General features: G+C 47.3%; 1 pseudogene across 1 annotated transcript; it reads right to left on the bottom strand.

The window, feature by feature from the left end:
* Positions 1-14,634: 14,634 nt before the first annotated feature.
* LOC143495187 (bifunctional heparan sulfate N-deacetylase/N-sulfotransferase 4 pseudogene) lies at positions 14,635-17,949 on the bottom strand (annotated as a pseudogene). The gene is made up of 2 exons (XR_013125587.1): positions 17,532-17,949; positions 14,635-15,928 (listed from the first exon to the last, which is right to left on the bottom strand). The product of XR_013125587.1 is annotated as a bifunctional heparan sulfate N-deacetylase/N-sulfotransferase 4 pseudogene (transcript).
* Between the last annotated feature and the right edge of the window lie 4,748 nt (positions 17,950-22,697).

The raw sequence follows: 22,697 nt of genomic DNA on the forward strand, positions 1-22,697 counted from the left end.
CCCATATATATAGGGATAATTCCAGCCGGATTATGTGGGTTAGATTAGGACTAGAGGCGAATGTGGTCAGAGGACACGACTCCGAGGCAGAGGCACCTGGAGATCGGGACAGTTCAGAACAGTTTCCCACAATTCTGCACTCTGTTTACAAACTTGGAACCATGTACGATGAGAGATGCATGCTGGGTGTGTGAGAGACATCGGCGTGTGGGATGGTGGGTGCGAAGGTGGTAAGCTTGTGCCTGTGTGTGTGAGACAAAGAGAGAGAGAGAGAGAAAGAGAGAGAGAGATCGATCTTCTCCGCACTGACTAATGGTATTCGGTGTTGACAGGTGCCTCAGCAGTACAGCACTCATAAAAAACAACAAGAGACAAACAGGCCCACGATTCTTGTCTTAGACGCCATACAAATGCAATCGATATATTTCACAAGGCTGTCAGCTTCCTGTGAATGCGTGTGTGTGCATGCATGTGTGTGGGTGTGTGTGTTTGTGCGTGTGTGACAATTTCAGTCTTTTTATGCTGTGCAGAGGTACTGCAGTAGTCAGGGACATGTGTGTTGGTCCGACTGGACAAGCTGATTCACACAGGATTGGGATTTTTGCTGACGCACACACACACACACACACACAACACACACACACACCACACACACACACACACACTAGGATTCCTTTTATGAAAGCAACTCTCATTCCCCATGACATCCCTGGTTTTAATTCCATTGCCGTGGAACTAAACGACGCTTAAAATCACATTGGAAATGATGAATTGAGATCCACTCCCACGGTAACCTAATTCCCCGCACGGTGAGTGTGCGTGTGCGAGGCAGCTAGCGCGTTCTTCATCGTAACTCAATAAAGGCCCTTTCTGATTGAGAGCTCATTAATGCAGAATGATCCGTCTCGTGCCACCGACAGCTAATTCGTAACACAATGGAGTCATGAAGAAGACAAGTTTAGATTGGGTTATGGGCATGACAAGGTACGGTGATGAATATTTATGGAGGCTGAGGACGTCTCACGGGAGGCGAGACACGATTTATGTCCCGGAAAGTACGACAGAGGGGCTCGACATGGAATACAGGAGAGACCGACTGTGTCTTTGCGTGAGGTTGTGGTGTTTATGCTTTTACGGCAACGCCAATCGTGATTTCATATAGAAGGAGGAGGGGGAGAGAGAGAGGGAGAGAGGGGAGAGGGGGAGAGAGGGAACAAGTGAATGAGCACAATGAGTGAATGAATGAGAACAAGAATGAGTGAGTGAACCAGGAAGGGCAGATGGCTGAGGGAGCGGGCCTGGGAGTGAGAGAGAGAGAGAGAGAGAGAGAGAGAGAGAGAGAGAGAGTGTGAGAGAGAAAAAAGAGGGATGGAGGAAACATTTGATTTTGCGGTGGATGGAGAATCTGACACTGCAAAATAACAACTGTTGGGAGAAGACATGCGGAGTGGGTGAGGAGCAGTGACAGGATGGAGAGAAAGAGGGAGAGAGAAAATGAGAGAGAGGGAGAGAAAGAATGTATGTGTGAGAGAGAGGAATTTGAGAGAGAGTGGGGGGAGAGAGAGAGAATGTGAGAGAAAGAGAGAGGGAGAGAGAGAGAATTTGAGCAAGAGAGAGAAAGTGAGAGGGAGAGAGAGAGAGGGAGAGAGAGGGACAGAGAGAGAATGTGAGAGAGAGGGAGAGACTGTGGGGGAGAGGGAACCTGCGAATGACAGGAAAACAAGTGGAACAGCGTGAGAGCTACACACAAATCTGTTTATTTATTAATTTATTTATTTCCCTGACATCAAATTTCCCTTTCTCTCAAAACCCCTGACAACATTCGCGCTCTCAAACATGCACCCGCCTTCCGCACGCCACCCGCTCTCCGCAGGAGAACCAAAATAACCAAGCAGCGCGCGGACACGCGGAAGAAGTTCCGGCGTGGGGCGAGAGGGGGCGGGGCAGGGCAGAAGGGGGCGTGGCAGGGTGGGAGGGGGCGGGGCGTTTAGTTCTCCAGCCATATTTCAGCATCTTGGGAGTACTGGCCCCCGCCTCTTCCATATGCTAATCCCACAGAGTTCAAGACCATGAAATATTCACCTCTGGTATTTCAGTCCGCTGCTGCTCCGTATTGATTTTTGGAGTATGCAGAGAGCCGATTCTTCAAGGACGATGAAACATTAATGCATTAATGTGAGAGTGGGATCCGCTTCCCAGCTCAGATATGATGGTGCGTTCAGTTATCTTCCCGTAAGCATTATAAGCAGGACGTTATAATGGATTTAGAAAAAGGAAACAAGAGAAGAGGCCACTCAGCAACTGGGCAGAGACGAAATAAAAGCCCACGATCGGTTTTAGTTAAGGTACGGAAATAACACGTGTGCGTTAAAGGAGCTATATTAACCTCACGCTCAGGAGAAGCTTTGAGTGAACTTTTCTTTCTGTGATGATGTGTTTTCTGTAATTATTTTGTATGTGTGTGTGTGTGTGTGTGTGTGTGTGTGTGTGTGTGTGTGTGTGTGTGTGTGTGTGTGTGTGTGTGTGTGTGTGTGTGTGTGTGTGTGTGTATGTGTGATATTTTGGCTCACACCGTTCGGAATCTTGCTGTGATCCAGATGCTAAGTCTGGACACGAGCATACATTGTACCAGCGAAAACACACACACACACACGCACACTCTCACACACACACACACACACACACACACACACACACACACACACACACACACACACACACACACATTCATTTCCGTGCACATGTGCCTGGAGTTGGGTGGGTGGATAGGCGTAGGCCTGAAAATTGGGTCACGTCTCTCTCATGAACGGCAGTGCTGTCTCTCATCAACACTCCTCAACCCCTCCCTCTCTGCAAGAACATAAGAACCTGCTGAAATCTGTCTATTTTCAGTCATGTCATGCAAAGGAAGTTACAGTGCCCCCCCCCCCCCCCCCCCCCCCATCTTCCTCTCTCTCTCTGTTTCACTGACAGAACCTCATGCACCCTTAAACAGATGAAGGGTTCTACATGACTTGATGACTTGACTCCAGCATCGAAAACTTGCGATAACTCTCATGAAGTCTCACAGCTCTTGGGCACACACACACACACGCACGCACACGCGCACACACACACACGCACACACACACAAACGCATGCACAGGTTGAACATTTTGAACAGAGGTGGATACATTTGCACGTGATTCACTCCTACCTGCTTTCTTTCTACCATCTGTGGATTTGTTAGAGCCTCAAATGTTTGGAGCCTTGTCAATACATCTGAGTATTTGTGAGACCCCAGAGTACGTAAGACACCACAGTATGTGTGAGACACCTGAGTATGTGTGAAACACCAGAGTATGTGTGAGACACCACAGTATGTGCGAGACACCAGAGTATGTGTGAAACACCTGAGTATGTGTGAGACCCCAGAGTATGTGTGAGACATCTGAGTATGTGTGAGACACTTGAGTATGTGTTTGACACCAGAGTATGCGTGAGACACCTGAGTATGCGTTAGACACCAGAGTATGTGTGAGACACCAGAGTATGTGTGAGACAACAGAGTACGTGAGACACCACAGTATGTGTGAGACACCTGAGTATGTGTGAAACACCAGAGTATGTGCGAGACACCTGAGTATGTGTGAAACACCAGAGTATGTGTGAGACACCACAGTATGTGCGAGACACCAGAGTATGTGTGAAACACCTGAGTATGTGTGAGACCCCAGAGTATGTGTGAGACCCCAGAGTATGTGTGAGGACACCTGAGTATGTGTGAGACACTTGAGTACGTGTTTGACACCAGAGTATGCGTGAGACACCTGAGTATGCGTTAGACACCTGAGTATGTGTGAGACACCAGAGTATGTGTGAGACAACAGAGTATGTGTGTGACTCCAGACTATGTGTGAGACACCTAAGTATGTGTGAGACACCTGAGTATGTGTGAGACCCAAGACTATGTGTGAGACACCTGAGTATGTGTGATACACCAGAGTATGTGTGAGACACCAGAGTATGCATGAGACACCTGAGTATGTGTTTGACACCAGAGTATGTATGAGACACCTGAGTATGTGTTTGACACCAGAGTATGCGTGAGACACCTGAGTATGCGTGAGACACCTGAGTATGCATGAGACATCTGAATATGCATGAGACACCTGCGCATGTCTGAGACCTCCATGCCTGTCGGGGCAGCAGACAAGCACCAGGCTGCCTGCGCTGTCATCAACAGCCTCCATCAGATCAGCTTCGTTCTATCAGACTACAGAGGGCAAATCATGTGTACAGCACAGCAAACGCAACACACACACACACACACACACACACAACACACACACACACACACACACACACACACACACACACACACACACACACACACCAAACACATGCGCACACACACATGCGCACACACACACACACACACACAACACAAACACACACACACACACATGCGCACACACACATGCGCGCACACACACACACACACACACACACACACACGCACACACACACAACCGCGCGCACACACACACACACACACACACACACACACACACACACACACACACACACATACACACACACACACACACACACACACACACACACACACACACAGGCTTCGGCGTGTGCACTGTCAGGGGTGCAGCAGTCACCCCGGCTTCTTCTTCACCCGGGCGGCTCCTCATGTCCATCACTATTCCTCCTCCTGCCACTTACCCTCATAACCACCATCCTCCCTCTCCCTCTCTCTGTATCTTCCTCTCTCCCTCTCTCTCTATCTTCCTCTCTCTCTCTCCCTCTCTCCCTCTCCCTCCCTCTACCCCTCTCTCTCTCTCTCTCTCTCTCTCCCTATCTCTCTGCCTCTCTCCTTCCCTCTTTGTCTCCTTCACGTTCACCTTCACACTCCTCCTCTTCTTCCGTCTCTGCTCTCTCTCTCTCTCTTTCTCTCTCACTCTCCCTCTTTCTCTCTCCCCCCCTCTATCTCTCTCCCTCTCTCCCTTTCTCCCGCCCTCTCCCTCTCTTTCTCTCCTCACACCTCTCCCTCTCTCTCTCTCTCTCTCTCTCTCTCTCTCCCTCCCTCTCTCCACCACCCTCCCTCACCTCTCCCTCTCTCTCCCCCCTCTCTCCCTCTCCCTCCCTCTCTCTCAGGGCAGAGGGCCGTGTGGAGTGTGGCAGAGACACATGTTAATGACCTCACAGCCCTGATCAATGTCCCACCAGGGAGAGATGGAGAGAGCGATGGCAAAAGATAGAAATGAGATGGTGGGGGGACCTGTTGAAAATGCTGACAGATAGCTAAAGACATCTGGACAAACCTGTCCCCGGAGAGAGACACCCAGAATATAGCTTGTGTAGTCTCATTAAATAACAAGTTATTTTTCCTGATCGCTGACACCGGCACTGTTGCACGCACGCACGCACACACACAGAGGCAATTTTTCCTCATTTACTACAAAATACAGCTGCACTCCCAAACAATGTCATCTTTCAAAATGGCATTCTGCAGGGGGTGTGGGTGTGGTGTGTGTGTGTGTGATGGATAGTGAGATCTGATTTGTGCAGAACATGTCACAGCAAGGATGAACAGCCAATTAAAATGCCAACCTCAGTTTCTTCAGTCATTTATGGTTTAGCAGAGTGCTGCAAATACACACACACACACACACACACACACACACACACACACACACACACACACACACACACACACACACACACACACATAACACACACGCTCACAAATCTTGACAGCCACTAAGAGATGACAGCAGGAAGTTTGCAGACCATCTGACCTTAAGTTTACCTTAGTTAGGCCATCTGTGGTGGAGTGTGTGCGCGAGTGTGTGCGCGAGTGTGTGAGAGAGAGAGCAAAAATGAGAGAGAGAGAGATCAAATGAGAGGCGGGCGATCTGTGTGTGGTTTATTTGTAGTGTCTAGGGAGAACTGTAGAGAATTAAACAGGCAACCAAATCCTTGAGCAGCATGTGTGACTTAAATTAGTGTGTGTGTGGTGTGTGTGTGACCAGAAAAATAGAGTGTCATATAAAACACTTCTAGAAAATGAAAGTGAGAGTTTCATGTGCAGTAGCGGGGCTCACTGGAGCCACGCCTGCCTGGGAGTGACAGCCCTGACCTTGACCTTTCATCCGGGGCACACACCTCCCGAGATACAGCGCCTATACCCTGCAACCCTGTAGTGCAGGTAGAGGTGCAATTTTCTTTCTGGAGTTGTTTGGTCCATTGTTCGTCACTCTGCAGTTTATAAACTGTAGTGTATGGGTTAGATGAGGTGTGTAGTTTATATACTGTAGTGTATGGGCTAGATGAGGTGTGTAGTTTATATACTGTAGTGTATGAGCTAGATGAGTTCTGTAGTTTATAAACTGTAGTGTATGGGCTAGATGAGGTGTGTAGTTATAAACTGTAGTGCATGGGCTAGATGAGGTGTGTAGTTTATATACTACAGTGTATGGGCTAGATGAGTTCTGTAGTTTACAAACTGTAGTGTATGGGCTAGATGAGGGTGGTAGTTTTATAAACTATAGGGTAAGGGTTACATGAGTTCTGTAGTTTATAAACTAGTGTATGGGCTAGATGAGCTGTGTAGTTTATAAACTGTAGTGTATGGGCTAGATGAGGTGTGTAGTTTATAAACTGTAGTGTATGGGCTAGATGAGGTGTGTAGTTTATATACTGTAGTGTATGCGCTAGATGAGGTGTGTAGTTTAGATACTGTAGTGTATGGGTTAGACTGAGGTGTGTAGTTGATATATACTGTAGTGTATGGGCTAGATGAGGTGTGTAGTTTTATAAACTGTATGTCAGGAACAGCACATGATACCCGTGTGATGCGGTTCACCTGTCGCTCATCGCCCCTCCCCTTTGCTACTATTTAAGCTTCCTCCTCTCTCTTCCGGGTTGCGAAGTATTGTTGCCATGCCACATACCAAGCGTTTTCTCAGTGTTACTGCTCTCCCGTGTACCGACCTCTGCTCTCCTCCTAGACCTCGTCCCCTGCCTAGTCCCTTTGTACCTCCTGGCTTCTGTCTCATCGGCGTGACCCTGGACTGTCCTGACTACGATCACATCACTCCTGCACTACACCCCCTGAACAGAGTTACTCGCCTGTTTGATCACTCCGTAATTGCTGTTTCAATAAAAGCGGCTATTATCCGCACTTGGATCCTTGTCTGCCTGATCAGTACGTTACACTGTAGTGTATGGGCTAGATGAGGTGTGTAGTTTATATACTGTAGTGTATGGGCTAGATGAGTTCTGTAGTTTATAAACTAGTGTATGGGCTAGATGAGGTATGTAGTTTATAAACTGTAGTGTATGGGCTAGATGAGGTGTGTAGTTTATATACTGCAGTGTATGGGCTAGATGAGTTCTGTAGTTTACAAACTGTAGTGTATGGGCTAGATGAGGTATGTAGTTTATATACTGTAGTGTATGGGCTAGATGAGGTCTGTAGTTTATAAACTGTAGTGTATGGGTTAGATGAGGTCTGTAATTTATATACTGTAGTGTATAGTCTAGATGAGGTGTGTAGTTTATAAATTGTAGTGTATGGGCTAGATGAGATGTGTAGTTTATATACTGTAGTGTATGGGTTAGATGAGGTGTGTAGTTTATAAACTGTAGTGTATGGGCAAGATGAGGTGTGTAGTTTATAAACTGTAGTGTATGGGTTAGATGAGGTGTGTAGTTTATAAACTGTAGTGTATGGACAAGATGAGGTGTGTAGTTTATAAACTGTAGTGTATGGGTTAGATGAGGTATGTAGTTTATAAACTGTAGTGTATGGAAAAGATGAGGTGTGTAGTTTATAAACTGTAGTGTATGGGCTAGATGAGGTGTGTAGTTTATAAACTGTAGTGTAAGGGTTAGATGAGTTCTGTAGTTTATAAACTAGTGTATGGGCTAGATGAGCTATGTAGTTTATAAACTGTAGTGTATGGGCTAGATGAGGTGTGTAGTTTATAAACTGTAGTGTATGGGCTAGATGAGGTGTGTAGTTTATATACTGTAGTGTATAGGCTAGATGAGGTGTGTAGTTTATAAATTGTAGTGTATGGGCTAGATGAGGTATGTAGTTTATATACTGTAGTGTATGGGTTAGATGAGGTGTGTAGTTTATAAAAAGATGAGGTGTGTAGTTTATAAACTGTAGTGTATGGGCAAGATGAGGTGTGTAGTTTATAAACTGTAGTGTATGGGCTAGATGAGGTGTGTAGTTTATAAACTGTAGTGTATGGGCTAGATGAGGTGTGTAGTTTATAAAACTGTAGTGTATGGGCAAGGTGACGTGTGTAGTTATTAAACTGTAGTGTATGGGCAAGATGAGGTTGTGTAGTTTATAAACTAGTGTAATGGGCTAGATGAGGTGTGTAGTTTATAAACTGTAGTGTATGGGCAAGGTGACGTGTGTAGTTTATAAACTGTAGTGTATGGGGTTAGATGAGTTCTGTAGTTTATAAACTGTTGGTTTTTTCAACAGTGGCCAAGATGACAAACGCAACCAAAACACACACACCGCACACACAAATACCCAGACCAAACAAAAACAAACAAATTTTAAAATGATAGTGATAGCCAGAGGAACAAGGTATTATGGGGTAACTAAAGTCTTGGAAACCGTGTGTTTGTGTGTGTGTGTGTGTGTGTGTGTGTGTGTGTGTGTGTGTGTGTTGTGTGTGTGTGTGTGTGTGTGTGTGGTCATCTGGCAGCTCATGATAGAACCCAGTCACCGGCCTCCTCCGCTTTGGCAATTTTGAACCAGACTTCCCACGACCCAGTTTCATCTGTGCCTCCGGCTACTGGGGACCGGGGCAGACGGCTGGGAGGTACCCAGGGGACTGATGAGGAGTTCTACGCCCCCCCCATCTCAGACCTGGGGGTCAAGACACATGTCTGCAGACGTGCGGGGCCAGACGTGCGGGGCCAGATGTGCGGGGCCAGACGTGCGAGGTAGCCCGTCGCCCGGCGCACTCCACAGGTGTTTTTGGTACAGGAGGAGCCCGCCTACAAGGAAACTTCTGGAACAAATGTGTATGCGAACACTGTTTGCCAAGGCCTCCGTGTCTTGCTAGCGTGAAGTGTGTTTCGGGAATGTGGCTGGCGTGGGGGCGGATTTGTGGAGAAGATGGTTTACATTGCAGCAATGGTGCCACGGGGTGATCTCGATGTGGAGACCAAGTACGACTTTCCATATCGAGGCAGGACAGAGGGGTGTAGCTGTTTCTGAAACAAATCAGATTCGAGGGGTGGACAGTTTGGGGGAGTTTCACTGGCGGGAGGGGTTTGGGGGAGGGATTAGCTGGGAGGTATGTCAGAGGAGGAAGGAAGAAGGTTTTACGCAGAAAGAAAAAGAAGAAAGAGAAGAATGAGTAAAAAGCCTGCAGAGAAAAACCCCCCAAACAGCCCCACACAAATGCCAAACACTTTGTTGTCACAGCAACGCCGTCTCTCCATCTTTTCCTATACCTCTTTTCTTCTCTCCTGCCTTTCCCTTGAGCCCCTCTTCATCCCTCCATATTTCCACGCTAAATTCATTCCTTTAATTCATCCAATTAAGTGCTGTATGACCAGAAAGGATCATTAGATATCAGTGCGTGTGAATGAATGTGAAAGAGTGTGTGTATGTGTGTTGTGTGTGTGTGTGTGTACCACATGTACCAAAAAAAATCACTGGATCAATCCATAAGATTTAATTCCTCTGCACCCCTGAGCCAATCAGACTCTGTAGCTGAAAGGCCCCGCCTTCAATGCTCAGACTTCACTTCCTTCCAGTCAATCAGGTGGCCAGCCTGACGATCATGTGGGACCTTTCAGAACATATGAACACGTGTACATGTGAGCATGGACGTAATTTTGTAATAAAAAGTGGGGGGGGACATGGATAGTCGCTATTTAAATATTTGGATTTAACCGTAAAAACTGGGGGGGGGGGGACTTTTGAAAAAGTGGGATGAACTGGGAGGTGGAGGGGGCGTGTCTTCCAGGATCAGTGGCATGAATGGGTGGGGGAGGTGTTAAGATTGCATGGGTATGTTCCACTACGCCACGGGCCTCCGCTCAGGCAACCTGGACCAGACACGGCGCGACACCTCATTACGGCGCCACCGGAGAAAACCAGAACCCCTTTCATTCCTCCACACACCTTTCTCTGTCTCTCCCTCCCTCTTTCTTCTCTCTCTCTCTCTTTCTCCTCTCTCTGTTTCACCTCTCATTTACTTCTGGCAGCCCCTCCCCCGCCCTCCCCGGGGCCGTAAGCGCTGGTCTTCCTGCTGTCCTCCGTCTCTCTCTGGGAGGAGGTCCTGCTCCTTCACCTTCACCTGCCTTTATTCTGCCCTTCATCTTGCATTCCCTCTCCTCTGCATCTCTCTGATCTGTGTGTGTGTGTGTGTGTGTGTGTGTGTGTGTGTGTGTGTGCAGGCGCTGGTATATAGGCTGTAGTACGCATTAGAAACCCCAGGCAAATTTGTACTTAATCCTGTATGAATGTGGCTGCCTCAAAACCAAGCCTAGAGTTATGGATGGACACACTGACATGGACACACACACACACACACACACACACAGCTGTAATTGAGCTTAGCTAGAGGAACTCGTCACTCTAACAAAACTCCCAATAAATTGACTACCTGGCCAAAATGCAGCTGCTGAAAACACATTAATCATACGCACACACACACACACACACACACACACACACACACCACACACACACACACACACACACACACACACACACACACACACACACACAAGTGTGTGACAGATGCACATGCATGCATACACGCTCAGGCACACACACACACACACACACACACACACACACACACACACACACACACACACACACATGCAACACTAAATCCCATCTCAGTGTGTGTGTTGACTCATTTATCACAGGTGTCCCTTGCTCCTCCAGCCAAGCCCAGGGGCTGATGGGAGATATGGCGTCCAGTCATTGAGAGTGACGCTCTAATCAGCAGCACCTAGCACAGGGGAGCTCTCCTGCTGACACACACACACACACCACACACGTTCACACACACACTCACACACAAGTGCTCATTTACACATACACATGCACATGCACACGCACACCACACACACACACACACACACTCTCTCTCACACACATACATATTCTATACTATTTCTATTATTGATATGTAATAACAGGTTTGTATTATATTCTCTTCAATTGCCACTGACTGGCTTATTGCTGATTAACTGTTAACGTTCAATTCATTCCAGTGGCTTAACTATGGACACCACACACACACACACACAAACACCACACACACAAACACACACAGCCACTGAGACTCACACACACACACACACACACACACACACACACACACACACACACACACACACACACACACACACACACACACACACACACACACACAATCACACACACACACACACCACACACACACACACACACACACACACACACACACAGCAGGGATGCAGACTCCCAACCGCTCTGGACTATGCAGTCCTTTCTGAGCAAATCTAAAAACAATGGCTGACACATCAAAGCCCCTTTCCCCCTCTGTCCTGCTCTGCTGCTACCCTGCAGTCCTGCGGGAGGTTTCCCATGACATTTTCAGCCGTGCCCGGGAACAGGCGGCACTAATTCCCTCCCTGAACCGCCCCTCCTCCCCTCCCCACCACACCCCCGCCTGCACCTACCACAGCTGTCCTCCACATTAACGAAGCCAATCACAGGCACCGCCCGAGGCTGCACGCATGCTAATGGCACACGGGATTGGGGCTGGCGTAATGGATTTGCCCCGTAACCTTATCCCGCCCGATTTTCACCCCCACAAATTACGGAGTGCCGTGCTCCGTTCGTTAGGAACGCGAGGACACATTCGGGGTCGGAGGAAATATTTAACGCAGCCAGGCGGGATGGAGAGAGAGAGAAGAAGAGAGAAAGAGAGAGAGAGAGAGAGAGGCCCGGAGGATCCGGACTTGTCCACGGCACCCGGCCCGATGCTCTGTCGGAAGTGGTCAGGAAAAGAGACACGCGATTGAGCTTTAAATAGATGACCACAGCAGTGAGACCGACATCTGGAGAGCAATCTGGCTACAGGAAGAATTCACACTGTTCCCAGAGACAGCTGAAGACCTGCCACAGGCTGTTTGTGCGTGTGTGTGTGTGTGTGTGTGTGTGAGGGTGTGCACACAAATTAAATCCAGAATGACAATTTTCTTAATTACACACACACACACACACACACACACACACACACACACACACCACACACACACACACACACACACACACACACACACACACACACACACACATTCTAAGAGAGGCTCACTAAGTCATGAAGTCATCTCACAATAGTGCGAGTGCGACCTTTCCGTGCGCTGAAGAGGCTCGTGGTGGGGGCGGGGGGGGGGCGGGGGGGGTGGTGGACAAACGTGGGAACAGCAGAATGAGCGAGTGTTGTGCGCGAGAGGACGCAACACCATTTAACTCTGCGTGTTCCCCTCAATGGCCTCTTTATCCTCAGCAGACCAGCTCAAACACCCACTCCAATTCAGAAGCACACACACACACACACACACACACACACACACACACACACACACACATTCTCTCTCATGTGCACACGCACATCTTTTGCTTTGCATATGTTAATTGAACTGAATGAAAACACAAGCATTAGTGTTAGAATGGCACATGGTCATGGACATAGAGCAGCAGTAGTGTTACACAGACCAGTAGTGTTACACAGACCAGTAGTGTTACACACAGAGTAGTAGTAGTGAACACATAACAGTAGGGGAGACAGAACAGTAGTGAACACAGCAGTAGTAGACACAGAGCACTAGTGAACACAGTAGTAGTGGACACACAGCAGTAGTGAACACAGTAGTAGTGGACACAGTAGAAGTAGATACAGAGCAGTAGTGAACATAGTAGTAGTAATAGTGTTACACATAGTAGTAGTGGACACACCAGCAGTAGTGTTACACAGATTAGTAGTAGTGTATCACAGAGCAGTAGTGTTACACAGATTAGTAGTAGTGTTACACAGAGCAGTAGTGAACACACAGCAGTAGTGTTACACAGAGCAGCAGTCCTGCCGAACTAATCCAGGTTTCCAATACTTCAGTGCTGTAGTATAATGAGACTAAAAAGGCATATAATAAAATGTCCTCTAATAAGACGAGACTTCTGAGCAGCGACCATAGCAGACCTGAGGACAGCAGAACTCAGAAGAATTGTTGATATTCTGTTTTACAAATATCAGGTTTACCTGAGCTCTTCTTGGTCTTGATCTTATGTGAGGGTAGATTTGTGTATCTCTGTGTGTGTCTGGCTGTGTGTGTGTGTGTGCATGTGGGCATGTTTGTCTGTATATTTGCAGGTATGGGTGTGTATATGTGTGTGTTCTGGCAATGTGTGTGTGTATATATGTTGTGTGTGTGTGTGTGTGTGGGTGTTTCTCGTGTTTCTCTGTATATATGCGGGTATGGGTGTGGGTGTGTGAATCTGTGTGTTTGTGTGATGTGGGTGTGTGAATCTGTGTGTTTGTGTGAGGCTGGCTCTGTGTGTGTGCATGTGTGTATGGGTATGTTTCTCTATGTATATGCCGGAATGGGTGTGGCCATGTGTATCTGTTTGTGTCTGGCTATGTGTACTTGTGTATCTCTGTGTATGTGTGGGTATGGGTGTGGACGTGTGTATCTCTGTATAGGCAGGTGTTTGTAAGTGTGTGTGTGTGTGTGTGTGTGTGTGTGTGTGTGTGTGTGTGTGTGTGTTTGTTGTCATGGTAATGTTGATTTACTCTGGGATACTGTATCTCTGGATCTTCAAGATTGTGCCACATTTACCTACTGTACATCCACAAACAAAACCACGTTTACAAACCCAGTAGGTTCCTCTGATGATAACTCAAGATGTTCTCGCTGCGGACAGCAGTTCTGTGTGAGACACCTACATGCGTAAAGATCTCTGTACCTTCTCCTCCAAATCAACGCAAAACCAACAGCCAATAGCTGAAATCAGGATGGAGCATTAAGATCGGGTTCAGAACAGTGTTCAACACCCTCCAACTTCTTCAAGGCATCTCAGCCCCCCGCATTTCTCTGAGGCCTGTTTATCAAAGAGTGAATTCCAGTGGAGTGGGTGTAGTGTACCACTGAGACTAAAAGAGAACGTATCCATCTTGTATTTCCACTACACAAGTTGCAGTTAATTGCCAACAGGAACCCGTGACGGGCTGTTTGCCTATAATGCGAAGCTCCCCACAGTAATATATTATCGGCAGGACATTGTAACTTAATTACACATCTATGGAGAATGGTAGGTATTTGTTAATATGCACTGTGCATCCACATTGTGGGAGATGCTCCGTGGGGAGGGAGGGGGTTAGAGCGGAATTATTTAGTTCGTCTACGGCTGTCGGGTATATACGCTCCCGTTAGAGCGGGATATCGGATTGTGCTTTGCTGTAGGTAGGATGCAGGTAGTGGCCTAAGACAGGGAAGCACACACACACACACACACACACACACACACACACACACACACACACACACACACACAAACGCATGCTCTGGTTGTCATACCTTCACATCATCCCACGTTCATCCGCGTCCCCTTCTTCCCCACGAAGATGTCGTCGATGTCCACCAGGATATAGCGCTCAAGTGGCCGGGACAGCATCCCGCCAGTAAGGTATGCGATGGCGGTCCACCAGTATGAGCCTGTGGAGCCCAGTAGCCCAGGCCCTGGCCAAACAGCACCCTCTGAACGCCGTCGTAGAGCCCGAGGTCCTGCACTACGGTGGCCCACAAGCCCGAGCTGCCGGCTAGCGCCTGGCCGCTAACACCGCTGCTAGCAGGCTGTGACTTTGCCAACAGCACCGGCTCGTACGTGGAGTGGTTGGGGCGGAAGACGGTCCAGTCGTCGCCGGGCAGTGGGCCACGGTCCACCTCGGACGCGTGGCGTACAGCAGCGGTGCACGTGGGTTCACGCAGCAGTCACGCAGTGCCACGTTGGTTAGCAGCGTGAGGGGGAAGGGCCCGAGTCGCAGGGTGGGCTGGGCGTTTTCGCCGGCGCGGTGGAAGGCCACCACGCCCACGCCGTACTCGGCACAGTACTTGTCCAGGAGCTCGCGGTTCCAGGCGTCCATGCCGGCGTACTTCAGCATGTTCTCGTAGATGATCAGCGCGTAGCGCCCGCGGCCTTTGTGCGTGAGCGGCGGCAGGTCGCCCTTGCCCGGTGCGATCTCCGCCTGATAGCGGAACTGGTTGGACTCCAGGATTGCGATGATGTCCTGCCCCAGCTGTGAATACTGGCTCTCCACGAACACCAGCACCACGGGGTCCTTCCTGGACGCGTCCACGGGCTTAGGCGTCCGCAGCTCTGCCTGACGGAAGGGCAGCGCTCGCAGGTCACCACAGTCAGGCCCGACGCTGTGGTCTGACAGGTCCAGCTCCTGGGCGGAGCCCGTGTAGAGATAGTAAGCGGAGATTATCACACTGACCACACAGAAGGTGGCGAGAAGGATGACCAGCCTCCTCAGGTTCCTCCGCAGCTTCACGGTCAGATTCATGGCAAACACCGCACATGTGTGGTAGAGAGTCTCTGATTGGTCACTGAACCGGGCTGAAGCAGTGGATTGGCTGACTGGCGATCATGCTGCACTCATGTGACCATCGCCCTTTGCCAGCTGACTATCCTGATCTTGCTTTGAAAGATGGCGATTCAGATGTCTGTCAGAGTGATTGGGATGGTTACATTTTGCTGTTCACTGAAGAAAGTGGAGAAACTGCCAAACTGCGCCAGAGTGTTCTCAACGTTCATGAAAGCCCCAAACCCTGTCAGGACAGCATTCTGTCCACGGAACTTGACTTTCCAGCGGAAACTTTGTGTAACCTGGAGGAAGAGAAGAGAGACATGTCTTTTGCCCAGGCAATGTACCATTACCCATTTAGAACCTGCATCTGTGTGAATGTGTGTATGAGTTCCTCCTTCCCTAGGGTGCTCATCAGGGGAGGGTAAGGGTGCTCTAGAGGACCAAACTGAGCCGTCAGGCTTCAGGTTGTTTTCAATCAACACTTCACCAGCTGTGGCCAACACATCCCAAGGGGGGCGCGTGATTGGTTGGACATAAATAGGAAGTGTGTGTGTGGAGTGGGGGCAAGCCAATAAGATTCCCAGGACTCGGGAGGGAAAGAAGACCATGATCTCACACACACACACGCACACACAATGGCACATCATTAAATCTGCTCTACAAAAACAACATCCAAAGGCAATATTTATCCCACTGAACAAACCCACCAAAACAAAATGAGATGAGATTCTCAGGCCATCTTTTCTCTTATCGCCCCCCCCGCCACCCCAAGACACACAATCGCTTTACTGTTACATAATTGAATTGTACATGTAACTATTATGTACACTACACTGCGTACAAGCACTTTTCCCCAGAGTGTGTTTGTTTTCGCCTGCTTGGATTTGCTTCATCACAAGCGTTACTCTGAAAAGATACCATATGGCACTTCAGGAGGGCTGGACACCATTTAAATTAGGCCTACACACGCTTCCTAAAAAACTGAATTAGTTTTCTATTAGACTTGAGAATGTGACAACTGGCATATACGAGAAGGTGAGCTACAGGTGAGCGTATCCCCCCTTTAAATTAGTGCCTTCCGCCGTTTTCCTTCGTCTCCCTGTCCTCCTCCACGACAGTCTCGGCTTCTCGCTTTCCCGCTCTTTCCTGTTTTCCCGCTCCTTCCTGTTTGCCCACAGTTGCGCTAAAATGATTTGCTGTCAAGTGTCATCCTCGAGCTCGCGCGTCCCGCCACTCGCGCGCGCGAGTGTGTGTACGGCGTTTACCGAGCGTCTCTTCGCCCACGAGGCGGCGCCTACTCGCATCGAGTTAGAGATTAGATGTCGGAGACTTCTGAAATCCGCGCCCTGTGGCCCGAATTAACATTTATTTGGATGGAATTGAACTAATGCTACTGAAGAATGGCCATCGACGGAACCTGTAGCGTGAATTGCCATGTTCGTTCACACAGACTTACTTTGGAAAACACGAATACATAATCATAAGTCAGAAGTGAAAAAGTTTCACATTTCAACAAAGACGATGAAAGTTTTTTTGTTGTTTTTTTTACCCGTCATATAGTTAGGCTTAAGAGAAAGAGACTTTGATTGACATTTCCAATAGTCACAATACGTTTGAAATGACCGATGGCGACAATTATGTCAATTAATAGGTGTGTGTAAATGACGCAAGAAAACGATATTTTGTTCAGCACATGACACAAGTGTTTACTAACGAGTGATTGCAGTGCAGTTTTCTCCAACACAAACTACCGATATGGTAAACAACGCAGGAGCGACACTGTCACGGGAGCGACGAGCATCTCCGGTTCTGCTGCAGCAGCAGGACATTCCCGAACAAGCGCTTCTCCTGACGCTCCTCTCGGTGCAAAGCATGCAAAACGCTTCACGTCTCCAGACTTACCTCAAGCCGAATGCGAGGGTGGTTCCGAGTGGGGAGTTGTCTCGAAGGAGCAGCCCGTCTCCGGAACAGTGCCGGGGAGCAGACGCTCAAAGCTCTGGCGCTTCAGTGCCGGAACCAGCGAGCCCAATTCCATCTCTATCCGCTACTGATTCAAAGGCAGCCATCTGGAATGATGCGGGAACTATTCACTATTCTCCTCTCGCGCCCTTCCTCTCTCTCTCTTTCTCTCCCTCTTTTTGTTTGGCTGCGACACGGATTGAGAGAGCTGGAGGGAGACAGGACCGGCGTTCAAAAGATGAGCTGAAGACAATCCCGCGATACGGCTAACTGACGGAGTACTGCCGGTCCTGTTCGCTTTCCTTCACTTACATGGGAGAGAGAGAGAGAGAGAGAGAGAGAGAGAGAGAGAGAGAGAGAGAGAGAGAGAGAGAGAGAGAGAGAGAGAGAGAGAGAGAGAGAGAGAGAGAGAGAGAGAGAGAGAGAGAGAGAGAGAGAGAGAGAGAGAGAGAGGAGAGAGAGAGAGAGAGAGAGAGAGAGAGAGAGAGATGCTCCTCTGAAAACTGACACAAGCCCGTTCCTCCGGTTAATCGTATCGGTTCTTGGCAGTCGGCTTGATGAGCTAAATTGGACCACCCCATGATCAGCGGAAACCTCGATATCCCAAACAAAATTATTTCCGACAGATCGACTATAATCGATACTGTAAATTAAAAGGAGAAAAGAGCGCACACCAAAAAGCCAGACTCGCAGCAAGAGGGGGTTCTCTATTGATATTGACTATTAGATTAGCCTAACAGTAGAAAAGCCATTGTAGGCAGTTTTACTCACGCAGCAGAATTACCGGTGTTTTGGACAGTGGGGAGCGGCCTAGTTATTACATAAAATGTGCTGCATAATTAATCTAACATTGTCTTTCGAGTGGGGCAATGATGTGGACGAAATTGAGTAGGGTAGGGAGACTTTCAGTGTTGCAGTTTTAGTGATCGGAAATGCCCCTAGAAGGTATAAAGCACAAAAATCATGCCTTACACACAGAAATCAACCAGAAATTGTTTTGAACAGTAGTGGGTTGTTAAATGACAATGATCTGCCGGGTAAGTTTGAGACTTCAGGAAAGACTGAGTTCTTTCAAATTTGAGTAATAATGCGAAGTGATATGACAGTGCACACGCACAAGAGTTTTTTGGAGCACAGTCTGTGCGATGGCATGCACGCACACAAACACAAAACACACACACACACACACACACACACAGCTATTTAGAAGGGAGAGAGCACTACTAAAGCTTTGGTGGTCTTTGTCTGGAAATCCATCAGTTGATGCAGTGCAGAGCAAAAACAGATTACTCCTTCTCCCCCATATACACATACATACATAAACACACACACACACACACACACAGACATGCACACACCACAGTTCATAGATACCATGCTTAGATCCATTAGGACTGCCTCATTTAAGCCAAATGTGCTGGCCGGCAAAGTGTTCTGTCTGGGCCTCCATCGTCCTGGTCTTCGGCTCCCCCCTCTTGCTCTTCCTTCCCTCCCTCTCTATCCCTCCATCCCTCCCTCCACCCCGACCCCCCACCTCTTCCTTTCTGAAGCAGCTAATGAAGCATAAGGCTTCGGGGTGTCTCTCCACTAAAACATGCGCCTAATTTGATTATTTACCACCTACTGTCTTCTGCCTCGAAAACTTCACAAAGAGAGAGAGAGAGAGAGAGAGAGAGAGAGAGAGAGAGAGAGAGAGAGCGAGTGCAGGAGAATGAGGAGTCTATATTATGTGTGACGGGGCCCTTGTGCGTTTGTTATTCTAATAGAAGCTCCTCAGCTGTCTGTGACGCCATTGTCTCTCTCTGCCTCTCTCTTTCTCTCTCTCACACACACACACACATACACACACACACTCGACTCAACAGTTTAGTTTTAATCATTCGACAATGGCACTCTCTCTTATTTAGCACATATAAAATGTGCCCCCCCCACCCCTGCCAAAAGGCACTCCTCTCGCCACATTCTCCTAACTGCAGATATGCAGTTAAAAATGATCTATCGATCCCCTAGAGTGCAACAGAGTCTTTACAAAGTTAGCTGACGTGTCTGGTCATGCCCGGATCAATTTAAAGCGCTCGTTCAACTTTAAGAAAGAAATAATTTCTCTGTTGATTCACAGCAATAAATCATAATGCATCAAAACAAGCCTACATTAGAACGCATTTATTAACACTTCCAGCCAATCACAGTCCAGCAGCCTTAAGGTCTCCGTGCTTTCCTAAAGTAAGTAATTAAACAAATGAATAAAAAGTCAAGCGAGTTAGACATCCCTGTCTACAAAACCACATTCTCCCACCTCTCTTTTTACAACTGCTGCTCTCTCTCTCCCTCTGTCTTCCTCTCTCCCTCACCCTCTCTCTCTCCCTCTCACTGTGTCTCGCTCTCTCACTGCAACGATTTAGTTGATATTTATATCACAAACATGTCATACGCCTAAATGCTCCACAGTTAGGCATATCCGGACTCACCCAGGGTTTGCTATATACACCCGCTTTTAGAGGAAAGAATCCATGCTTATTGATATAAAACAGAACACACACACACACAGTGGCCAAATAATTGAACTTTATTAGTCAAATACCTACGTGTTCATGGTTATATTATTAGCTTATTATATTATAATATGTCAGCGTGTTATTATTATATTAGCAGAACATGAGTAAGATGAGTGGTGATGTATTCTGGCCCCGTGAATGCCGTTAATGAATGTGAGAGGATGGTAGGGTTGTGAGTGTGTGTGTGTGTGTGTGTGTGTGTGTGTGTATGCATGGTGGTGTGTGCATGTGTGTGTAGTCCTTTTTTCTCCAGTAAGATTGTGCTAGACTCTGAGCTGCATGCTAACTGACTTGCCTGGGGCACCACGACCTTATGAGTGCGCTCGCACACACACACACACACACACACACACACACACACACACACACACACACAGGGTTAAACTCTGGTAAAGCCATATTGCCTCCCACATTCTACTACTGGTGATCAGCCTCTAAAATATTTTTCAAGTGTGTGTATGTGTGTGTGTGTGTGTGTGTTTGTATATGTGTGTATGTACGTGTAAGAAGACATCCAATCTCACGTTAGTCCATTTTGGATCCCCTTTTATGTCTCCAAGTACCTCGTGGTGCAGTAATGAGTTTTTGACGGCCCAGAGTCACGTGTGTTCATGTAAATATTGTTCATCGTTAACTCAGCATATTTCACGTTTCCTTTATACTTACCCTAAAGCCTCAATTATCAGGAACACAACACGATCTCAAAGTTTTCCCATATTGAGAGGCGTGAGACAAAACTGCCCACTGGGTCTTCTGTTCACTCTCAACGGAACCATTATCTCTAATGCCCAGGGCTATTCCATCACACTGGGGAGTTAGACAAAAGAAGTCTTTATTTGCAGATGACATGTTGCTTTACGAGACCTTATCGTTTATGGCTGACACTGTTCAACAGTTACATTCTTTTGCCAACTTTTCTGGATACAAATTAAATCTTTCAGAGGCTGAATGTTTACCAGTAGACGACTTAGCATGACAATTATCTTCCGTTCCATAACACAAAGTCTGCTTTCAAATATTTAGGCATTAAGTAAATATAAATTGGACTTTCAAAGACAGGCTGGTACCTCCATACTACAGTAGGCTGTCCTCTGCTGACATTTAGCCTTTGAACTGCGTTGAACGGACTCTGCTCTGCCAAAGCATTTGTACCTGTTGCAATGCGTCTCAATCTGCTTATCTAAACATTTCCAAGCAGACTGACAAGATCTAAAGGACTCATTTTGTACGCCTGCTTCATAATCGTGTATGTGGGTTGAATTGAAACAGATTAGGTTATTACTAAGGCTAACTAGGAAAAAGAGTTATGTGAAGACCTTTCTGAGGATGTGTGGAACACAGTCTTGTAGAGAATAAACACTGCCCGATTGGCTCTAAAACAATTTAAGGTTCTCCACCATATACAACTAAGTAAGACAAAAATAATCCTCATTCTGTGCCACCTGCTGACAAAATGTGTCTTCGAGGTCTTAAAAAATAAATGTGGCGGACTTAGGCTTTGTGTTTCGTCTTTGCCCTGAATTAACGGGCTGCCGGTCCACTATATTTGATATTATCTCTGAACACAGGGATACAGAGATGGCCATATCTGGGGTTTCAGAGGACAATCTCACCCATAGACAACAAATGATAACTGCTTTCTCATCGTTACTGGCACACCGACAGATCCTTTTAAACTGGAAATAACCCGTTGCACACACAGTGGCAACAAACCCTTTTGCTGTTCTTACACCAGCAGAAGATTAAATATACCAACAGATGATCAATTAGAATTCTAGGTGATCCTCTAAAGGTTCCTCTGGAATCCTTTACTAACATACTTTACTAACACACTTAATTTCCTTCGGGATTACAGTTTTTTGCAATTGCTAAGACACAAAAAATGGTCCTTATAGCACAATTTCTGAAACAACTAACCCATGTAGCCTATCTATTGACCGGGTGTGCCAAACATTAAGCACATTCTCTGCCTTATACTCATTTAGAAATGCTAAAACACACTTTTTGCAAAACTTTAAACACAGTTCTTCACATAAGACACAACATTCAAAACTGAAAACCATATGTTTCTTTTAGAAAACACTGCCACACAACTGCTACACTCACCTACCAAAATACCATACACAGTTCTCACACGTTACAACACTTCTAGCTAATTTTTACAAATTGTTATCAGAACTTGATCCCTATAAAGAGGCCACAAGTTGCAAATCTTGGTTTGCACAACAATGGAGGCTAATACTTCACAGAGAGGTAGAGAAAGAGGACGAGGAAGAGGAAGAACACAAACAACCATCACGGATGAGATCCAGGCCACTTTGGTTGTCCATGGAGGCCATTGTGAACATTGTCATATCAAACAACAGTATACCTTTACGACAACTACAACAGCACATCATTACTGACAACATCACTTTCAGCAACATTCAATCAGTGAGCCTATCTGCACTGGGCCGACTCCTGAGAAGACATCAAGTGCATATGAAGCAGCTATACAGGGAACCATTTCAGCACAACTCTGACAGTGTGAAGGAACTGCACTATGAATATGTGC

Source organism: Brachyhypopomus gauderio, unplaced genomic scaffold, assembly GCF_052324685.1.
Source record: "Brachyhypopomus gauderio isolate BG-103 unplaced genomic scaffold, BGAUD_0.2 sc94, whole genome shotgun sequence".
Lineage (NCBI taxonomy): Eukaryota > Metazoa > Chordata > Actinopteri > Gymnotiformes > Hypopomidae > Brachyhypopomus > Brachyhypopomus gauderio.